At 41.1% G+C, this 9,916-nt stretch overlaps 1 pseudogene; it reads right to left on the bottom strand.

The window, feature by feature from the left end:
* Positions 1-5,631: 5,631 nt before the first annotated feature.
* On the bottom strand, positions 5,632-5,987 carry LOC132653947 (RNA guanine-N7 methyltransferase activating subunit-like; annotated as a pseudogene).
* Between the last annotated feature and the right edge of the window lie 3,929 nt (positions 5,988-9,916).

Genomic DNA, 9,916 nt, shown 5'->3' with positions numbered 1-9,916 from the left:
TCATCTGGACTGGTTGTTTTGTCTTACTCTGTGGTCTGGTATGACTGCTCTGTCATCAGGGGAAGGTGATCAAAGCATCAGCCACTGTGTTTATGTTAGAGATACCTCCTCTTCCTCTTATGAGGTGACCCACTTATAGACTGAGCTGTCATGGGCTACATCTGTGCATGTAGGTTATCTCCATGCATGAACCTTGATTGGAGAGTCAGTCTCAGAAAAGTACCCTGTGCCCAGATTTTTTTGGTTTTGTTTTTCTCCTTGTGGAGTTCCTGTCCCTTCCTGGTCTTACTATCTCCCATTCTTTCATAAGATTCCCTGCACTCCTCCCAAAGTTTGGCTATGAATCTCAGGAAATGTTTTGATACCCTTCTGACTAGAGTCTTTCAGAGGCTCTCTGTGGTAGGCTCCTGTCCTGTTCCCTGTTTTCTTCCTCTTCTGATGTCTGTACTGTTTGCCATTCTGAGTGAGGATTCATCAGCTTAACCTGGGTCCTCATTCTTGCTTAGCTTCCTTAGATTTTAGTATGTTTATGTTATATTATTAGTCTAATATACACTTATGAGTTTGTTTATACCATATAATTCTTTCTGCTTTTGGGATACCTCACTCAGTATCATCTTTTCTAGTTCCCACCATTTGCATGCACGTCATGATTTCCTTGTTTTAACTTTTTTTTAAGTCCATTATGTAAATGTACCACAATTTCTGTATCCATTCCTCAGTTGAGGGACATCTGGGATCTTTCCAGATTCTACCTATTACAAATAAAGCTACTATGAACATGGTTGAGCAAATGTACTTGTTGTTTGCTTGAACATATTTTAGGTATATGCCTAGGAGTGCTAAAGTTGAATCTTGAGGAAGCACTGTTCTTAATTTCTCAGAAAAGTGTCAGAATGTTTTCCAAAATAGTTATCCAAGTTTACATTCCTATAAGCTGTGGTGGAGGATTTCCCTTTCTCCACACCCTGTCCAGCAAGTGTTTTCTCTTGAATTTTTGTTCTTAGTCATTCTTGTGGTTGTAAGGTGAAATCTCAGGGTCAATTTGATTTGCATTTCCCTGATGACCAAGGACGTTGAGCATTTCTTTATGTGTTTCTCTGCCATTTGATATTCTTGTATAGAGAATCCTGTTCAGCTCTGTACTCTGTTTTAAAATTGGATTACTCAATTTATTGCTTTTTAACTTCTTTATATGTTCTGGAGATTAGCCCCCTGCCATTATAAGTTTGTCGAATACCCTTTCCCAGTCTGTAGGTTATCTCTTTGTTTTGATGACAGTGTCCTTTGCTTTACAGAGCTTTTCAGTTTCATGAGGTCCCATTTATTGATTGTTGTTCTTAGAGCCTGTGCTGTTGGTGTTCTGTTCAAGAAGTTGTCTCTTGCCAATGAGTTCCATGCACTTCGCCAATTTTTTTCTAACAGATTTAGTGTACCTGGTTTTATGTTGTGGTCTTTGATCCACTTGGACTTTAGTTTTGTGCAGGGTGATTAATATATCTCTATTTGTATTTTTCTACATGTAGATCTCCAGTTAGACCAGCATCATTTGTTGAAGATTTTTTTTTTCCATTTTGTGGTTTTTGCATCTCTGTCAAAAATCAGTATCAGTTGGTTTATGGGTTTATATCTGGGTGTTCAATTTGATTCAAGGATCTATCATTCTGTTACTATGCCAGTAATATACAGTTTTTTCTTTTTTTATTATTGTTCTGTAGTACTGCTAGAGATCAGGGATGGTGATACCTCCTCAGAATCTATTGTTGTACAGGATTTTAAAATCAATTGTGGGTTTTATTTTTGTTTGTTTTTCCATATGAAGTTGAGATTTCTTCTTTCAAGTTTTGTAAGGAATTTTGTTGGTATTCATGAAAATTGCATTGAATGTGTAGATTTCTTTTGGCAGGGTGGTTATTTTCATTACATTAATACTACCGATTCATGAGTATGGGAGATCTTACCATCTTCTGATATCCTCTTCTATTTCTTTTTTCAGAGACTTGAAGGTTTTTTTTCAAACAGATCTTTTACTTGCTTGGTTAGAGTCACACCAAAGTAGTTTATGTTATTTGTGGTTATTGAGAAAGGTGTAGTGTCCCTAGTTTAATTTTCAGCCCTTTTTGCCTTTTGTATACAGGAGGGCTACTGATTTTTTTTTTTTTAGTTAATTTTTTATGCAGCCAGTTTGCTGAAAATGTTTATCAGCTAAGGAGTTCTATGGTTGAATTTTTTATTTATTTATGTATTTTTTATTATTTGTTACATTTTATTAACAAAGTTCTCTTTGTTGGGTTTGTGTGGTTTAGATATTAAGTGATTGTGCTTCATAGAATGAGTTTGATAAACTAAGATCAGAAGGAAGAAGAGGAAGACTTCCCCTATCAGTGGACTTAGGGAGGGGCATGCATGGATAAGGGGGAGGGATGGTAGGACTAGGAGGGGAGGAGAGAGAGGTTTATGGGGGGATACAAAGTAAATAAATTGTAATTAATAAAAAAACAAAAAAATTGTCTTTTCATGGCATCCTTGATTTCTTGGATGTTTTGTGATTGGGACTTTTCTGATTTTACTGGTTTGCCTGGATTCCACTGGCAGACTCATGGAACAGGGACTTTAGTGTCTAGAATGCTGTCTCAGTGATCCCTATGTTGCCCATAGTGCGTGGGTGGGTGGGAGGGATATGATGTCTGGCTGCTATCAAAGAGAGACCCTGGATCTGGGGTTCTGCAAGCACTCACTTAAAGGTTCACAAAGGATCCCCCTGTTCTCTACTCTCAGATTTGGGTCTGCAGGGGCAAATGAGAGTGTAGAAGATCCATAGGCTCATTGGTGTCCACTGTTTTGTCTTCGTCAGGGAGGCCTGTACTTGGGGTAGCTGCCTCTGCAGTCTCTGTCAGCAAGTGCAGAGGTTCATGCTTGGAATATCAGCTGCCCTGCCACAGCCACAGCTGTGGGAGGACCATCTGTGCTGTTTCAGTCATGGAGTGCCAGAGTGCAAGGTTCGTGCTTGAACTAGCTGCCATCCTGCTGCAGCTGCAGCCCTGGGAGGCCTGCCTGTGCCACTTCAGTGTTTCAGTCACTGAGAATGGGAGATCATTGTGCTTGGGGCACCCACTGAGGCTCAGCTGAGCAGGGAGGCCCACCTCTTCTGAACATGAAGACCTGTTCTTGGGGCAAGGGAAAGTGCAGTGGTGTTAAATATTCACCACTTTCAGTCCCTGGAGACGTCCATGAACTCATGGATCCAAACTTGCCCAGCTCTCGAGTTGTCTCCTCTCCCCTAGGAACCCTTAATGTGGATGTTCTCACTTCAGCTGCCCCTCTGGGCAAAGGATGGAGTTTTGTATCCTTTGCCTTTAAAATGCCGTGTGTGCTGGTCATTGCCATCCTAGGTCAGCTCCTATGGCTTATATATTGAATACAGTTTTGGATACATAGCAACACACTTTTTCAAACACATAGACTTATATACTTTACAAGGTGGTTTTGTCTTTTAGTATGACATAAAGGTACATATCTGTAACCCCAACATTTTAGAAGCTGAGCAGGAGTATGCATTTTTGAGGCCAGCCTGGCTAACAAAATAGTATCCTATTTGATCTACCTTATTCGCTCAGAAAAAATATATTAAAAAATTGTGATTGGACAGGAAAGTGAACTCTGGAGGCCAATTCAAAGAATATGTTAAGTCATAAATTTCTTATGGGGGAATTTCCAGCTTCCAGGTTTCATTAGAGAACTTCCTAGCATGAAATTTAAAGATTTTTTTTTGAGACATCTCATGAGAAATGCTTAGTGGGCACTATTTTACATAACAGTATTATGGGGTTTCTGATCCTTGGTACAAGACAGCAGACTCATTTCAGTTATAACCAAATGATTTATTGATTACTGCTAGCAGGATAACAATCTCCAAGACAAACTTGAGGTTGCTATGTGAAAGGGGCATGAGGAATGTTAGGAAACATGCGGCTGTGAAGGTTACAGGGTGGGTTCACAAATCACACCACGAGACTGCTTCCATGTGGGAGGTTTATTAGGGGAAGGGAAAGGGGGTTGCAGAGAGATGAGGTGAAAGAGAAAGACATGGGGAGGGGCTCTGCCAGTTCTCTTATAAGGTGACCCAGAGCATTCACAGGTAGTTCTGGGTGATCAGCTGGTGGTCTTCTTAGTGGCTGTGTAAATACCTGATAACCAGTTTGTCAGGTCCCTTGGAGCTGTGTTTAGAAATGCCTGGTTACTGATCCCAACAATGAAAGTATTTTTAAATGAGAGAACCACAAGAAGACCTTGAGTATCTGCACAAGCCAACCAGGAGCCATCGCAATAATTTTATGGAAAATATAAAAGAATTTGAGTGATTTGAATGAGATAGCCACCTTCCCAGTAGGCTCATATGTATGAATTATCTTGTTTTGCACTTGGTGGACTGTGTAGGAAGGATTAGGGGGTATGCCTTTGAGGAGAGGTATGGCCTTGTTGGAAGAGATGTGCCCTTTGGAGTGGGTTTTTCAGTTTCAAAAACCCACTGTCATACCCAGAGTGTCTCTCTTGGCCTGCTGACTGTGGGCTGATCAGATTACGTTCTGGCAACCTTTCCTGCCTGCCTTCCACCATGCTCTGTCTATGATGGCTATGGACTAACCCTCAGAAACTCTGAGCAAGCCCTCAGTTAAATGCTTTCTCCTATATGCTGCCTTGTTCATGAGGTTTCATCATAGCAATAGTAACCCTATCTAAGTCAGCTTTATCAACACACCTCTTGGTTATATATGTAGTGATCGTGAGCAGGCTGGTGTGTGGTCTGTGGAGCATACAGGCCAGGCCGTATGTTAGCAAAAAATTACCTCTTAGGAATCAGTCTTGGCAAATTCACACAGTCAAGATCATACTGTAGGCTTGTGTGTTCTTAAGCACCTTGATACTGCCTTCAGAGTGGAATGGACTCATCCGCATGCCACCCACATGCTAATGTCCTTATTCACACCCAGAAACCTAATGAGGAGTATGTTTTCAGTAGCATTTCCTGACCAGCATGTTTTTATAGATGTAGTAGGCCGGGGATTATGAACTAAACCACAATACAATTCAGGCACCAGACTAGAATCTTGATTGTGCATCTTTTGGATTGTGTGTGACATTAGGCGAATTCCATAACTTCTCCAACCATCAATTTCCTGCCAAGGAATTTGCTTTGGTCGCTTAAAGTGATACCCGCAAATTCATAATTCAGATGAATGCTATTTAATATAATATTAAAACATAATTTAGTGTTTTATTTTGTGAATAAGGAAATGTTGGTTAAGGATTTTGTTTTCTAATTAAAAACTTTTATTTCTATAACATACACAGAACCCCTAGAGGCCGAAGAAGGAAAACAAACCAAACTCAAACACTATGAAATCATAAACAAACCGGTATTTAATATAATGTGAAGCTATGTAATTCACACTTGGTAGATTTATTACATCAATCATTATACCCCTAGAAAAATAAATTTTTCAAGCCTCAATTTCTAAATAATTTACACCTCATTCTTTAAAATAGAATGAAAATCTATGACAAAAAGAAACCCAACATTTAGCACATTGTCAAAATCAATGTTCTTTTGTTAAAAACGGCTGACATCTGTCAGTAGTAACCGTATGGAGACTGTTGGTGTGACCATCCTGTCCTGCCCTGTTGTTGATAGTAAGGCTCTGGTCTCTGCTGTGGGTAGTTGTTACCCCATGATCATCCATGCCACTGATTCCATCGACTCTCACTTGGCCATCCCTGTCTGTTATCCCTACCACTAAACTGTCTGTTCTCTTGCAGCCAGTTGCCTCTATTTCTTTGTTGACCAGCAGCTCTGCTATTCCATTCCTCAACATTGGAGGCTATTCAGGAGGATGTTTCTAGTATTCCCATTACTCTTTGTCATCTTGTGTGAATGTACTTGCAAACACCTCTTCAAAACTTGGAATCACTTCAGAAGTTTCACTCATGTTGAAATTCTGTACAATTTTTAAGATCCTTCCACGAGATGCACAGGAGCGATCAGGGGCGTTCACACAGCAGCACCCCACACAGCAGCACCCCACACAGCTGTCCTAGGTAACCAAATGCTTAGCCCATTAAGGACTTTTATGGTGTGGCAAATAAGTTGGTTCTGTGTAAGTTCATGTCCTGTTCTCTCCACTAGGTGTAGTCAGCGCATAGGCTGAAATTAGCTTCAGAAACTCCTAGTGAACATCCAAGATCTTTGATAACCTAATGGGTAGAGTCTTTCAGAGGGCCCCTGTAGAAGACTCCTGTCTTGTTCCCTGTCTTCTCTAACCATTGGTGTCTATCATGTTTACCTTTCTGAATGAGGTTTGAGCCTCTTCCCTTGGGTCCTCCTTGTTTAGCTTCTTTAGGTATACTGATTTTAATATGTTTATCCGATATTATCTGGATAATATCCACTTATAAGTGAGTATATACCCTGTGTCTTTCTGCTTCTGAGATACTTCACTCAGAATGATCTTTTCAAGTTCCATCCATTTGCCTGAAAATTTCATGATTTTCTAGTTTTTAGTTGCTGAGTAGTATTTTGTTGTGTAAATGTGCCATAATTTCTGTATCTATTCCTCCATTCAGGGACATTTAGGGTGTTTCCAGACTCTGGATATTACTGGCAAAGCTTCTATGAACATAATTGAGCAAATGTCCTTGTTGTGTGGTTTTGAATCTTTAAGATCTATTGCCAGGACTGGTATAGCTGGATCTTGTGGTAGGACAATTCCCACGTTTCCGAGAAAGCACCAGATTGATTTCCAATATGGTTGTACAAATTTACATTTTCACTATCAATGCAGATGTGTTCCCCTATCACCAGAACCTCTCCAGCACGTGCCATAACCTTGAGTTTTTGAGCTTAGCCATTCTGAAGGCTGTGATGTGGAATCTCAGGTTCATTTTGAGTTACATTTCTCAGATGACTAAGGACATTGAACACTTCTTTAAGTGTTTCTCTGCCATTCGATTCTGAGACTCATAGCCAAACTTGGGAAGCGTGTAGGCAATCTTTTGGATGAAGAGGGTAAAGTAGCTCTACAAGGAGACCAAGAGAGTAAAAAATCCTGGGCCAAGGAATGCCTGCAGAGATTGATACTTCAATCAAGGACCATTGAAGGCGAGGACCTAGTGTCACTGATCAGATCAAGCCCAAAAGCTGCTCAATTTCCAAGTGGGTTCCCTAGTAAGAGGAGAAGGGCCTGGCTTTGACATGAACTCAGTGCCTGGCTGATAACCTCTCCCTCACAGGTGCAGCCTTGCCAGGTCACAGATGAAGATTATATAGCCAGTATTGATGAGACCTTATAGGCTAGGATCAGATAGAAGGGGAGGAAGTCCTTCCCTATCAGTGGACCAGAGCAAAGGCACCGAGGGTGAATAGTGAGGGTGATGGGATGGGAGGAGATGATAGGAGGATGCTACAGCTTGGATATACTGTGAATAAATTGCAAAAATAAAAAAAGTTTCTAGGACCATTGCATGCTGTAACATGCAGAACAGCTGTGTCAGCTGGTGGAGTGTAGATAGGGCTGAATATGGGTTGTAGTAGTGGGGTCAAAATGTCGGGAGAGCACTTGGAATCAAGCTTGATGACCTAATCAAGTAACCTTTCACTCCCACCCAACTGTGTGAGCCTGTTTTCATGTGTAGATTCAATAATGGGATCAATGAAGTCAGTCTAATGCCATGGCTTTAATACTGTAAATACTGAGAGAGATTCTGCAGTGCTGAAACTAGATCACTGTATGAAAGGCAAAGGATTTCAAGACAGTTTGAAGGATGAAGAGATCAGCAGAGGAAGGAGGACAATGATAAATTTTATTATTATTTTTATGCTATTTCAAGACTTGTATTGTCCAGGGAGACTGTCATCCCTCAGTGAAATGTGTTAGAACAGTTGATTTCTGACCATTAAAAAGCAAGAAGTCTGATCATTTCCTCTTCAGGACTATTTTAGCTTGACATTAAAACTAAAAAGACAATCTCAGACATTCTTTTCTTAATTTATTTTGCAATTTATTAATTTTATATCCTAATTGTTGCCCTGTCCCTCATCTATTCCCAGTCTCAGCCTCCCTACCTCTCCCCTCTCATTTCCTTTCACTAGTCCACTGAAAATGGGAGTTCTCTCCACTGCCATCTGACCCTAACTTATCAAGTCTCATCAGGACTGCCTGGGTCCTCTTCCTATAAGCCTAGTAAGCCCACATCACTAGGGAAAAGTGAGCAAAGAGCAAGCAACCAAGTTCACGATAGAGGTAGTCCCTGCTCCCCTCACTCAAGAACCCACATGGAGACTGAGGTGTCCATTGGCTGCAGCTGAGCAGGGTGTCTAGGTCCCCTTCATGATAGTCCTTGGTTGATACATCAGTCTCTGCAGGCAACCTTGGGCCCAGACTTTTTAGCTTTGGTGTCCAGGTCCTTATACATCCCTCTTCTTCCTCAGGACACCCTGTGGAATTTTGGCGATGAGTCTTCACATATGCTTTGATTCCCTGTTGGGTGGAACCTTTCAGAGGTCTTTTATGTTAGGCTGCTGACCTGTTCCTCCTTTTCCACTGATTCTGGTGTCATCCTGTTTGGCATTCTGAATGATGATTAATAGGGTCCTCTTGTTTAGCTTCTTGAGGTCTGTATATTTTAGTATGGTTATTTGTTTGTATAATGTTCTTGTGGGATATATACAATTTACTCTTGTTCATTCAAATGCTGATTTCTCTGCCCCACTATCTGTTTTCAATCTGGACATTGGATTGTGATGCTTATTCTAAGCATCAGCTGTCTCAGGTTTGTATATATATATAGCACCATTTGTTCTCTATATTTGCAATTAAACATTCAGTCTGTGCTGTGCGATGGAGAAAATAGGGTAGAACATCCTGGTCGGGAGGTGAGAAGGAAGTGAGTGTGAGGACTTGGAGAGGAGAGATGGGGAGAAGAGGACCTGCAACCATGAGGAGAGATGAACTGGACCTAAGAACCACAGTGGTCATTCAAGGAGGTTCAGTCCAAGTAGTTTAGTATACTCTTCCTCATCTCTAGCCTCTGACATTTTGTAGAGTCAGGAAGATCCTGTGTTTGGAACCTGGGTCTGCATCTGTGCAGGCCTCAGGCTATTGCATGCCACCTGGCCAAAACCACTGGGCAAGGACATGTTCTATTGTGTACCTCAGTCCTCTCTCATATGTTTCACCTCCCTCAGGACTTCAGTTCTACCTCTCTCCACAGAACATGCACCGATCCTCTCTTCCATCTTTCCTGCCTGACTATCACACCTTCCTTCTTTAGAGTGTTGTCCAATTGGCCTGGACATCTTTGCCATCACGCTGTTTCCCCAAAAGTGCAAGTCATGTTTGCCTGGGCAGTCTCTAGAATTCTTTTTTTTTTTTTTTTTTTTTTTTGTCTCTAGAATTCTTCTAGCTTGCCTTGTGTCAGAGATGCAAGTGATGTACAGAGTAGCCCCACTCTGCACTATAAATGCAGAAAACAGTGAAGCTTACCACTTATACAAGGGTGATCTCATCTGTGTGAGCAGGAAGGAAGTGAAGAGCATGTCTATTTTCCTCCTGGAGATTGCACTGCATTTACATTTCTATGTCCTTGGCCCCAGTGCTGTGTTAGGATTCCAGGGTCATGGTATCATATATTTCTACCAGATTCTAACTTTCCTCGTGAACTTCTGTCTGATGCTCCAGGCAGTAATGAACTTTCAGTCCATTGGCTTTCTTCAAAATATAGTACTTTATTCCAGTTGATCACTGTATAGGCTGCACACTCCACTTTTGAAAGGTATCATATAAAAATTCAGTTTTACTCTGTAGTGTGCTCTTTGATCACTTTCCTTGGGCAAGGTGAAGTTGCCAGGCCACAGAGGAAA

The sequence above is a fragment of the Meriones unguiculatus genome, chromosome 5 (assembly GCF_030254825.1).
Source record: "Meriones unguiculatus strain TT.TT164.6M chromosome 5, Bangor_MerUng_6.1, whole genome shotgun sequence".
In the NCBI taxonomy this organism is placed as follows: domain Eukaryota; kingdom Metazoa; phylum Chordata; class Mammalia; order Rodentia; family Muridae; genus Meriones; species Meriones unguiculatus.
The sequence above is the reverse complement of the archived record's forward strand: the minus strand, read 5'-3'. Positions and strand labels throughout refer to the sequence as shown.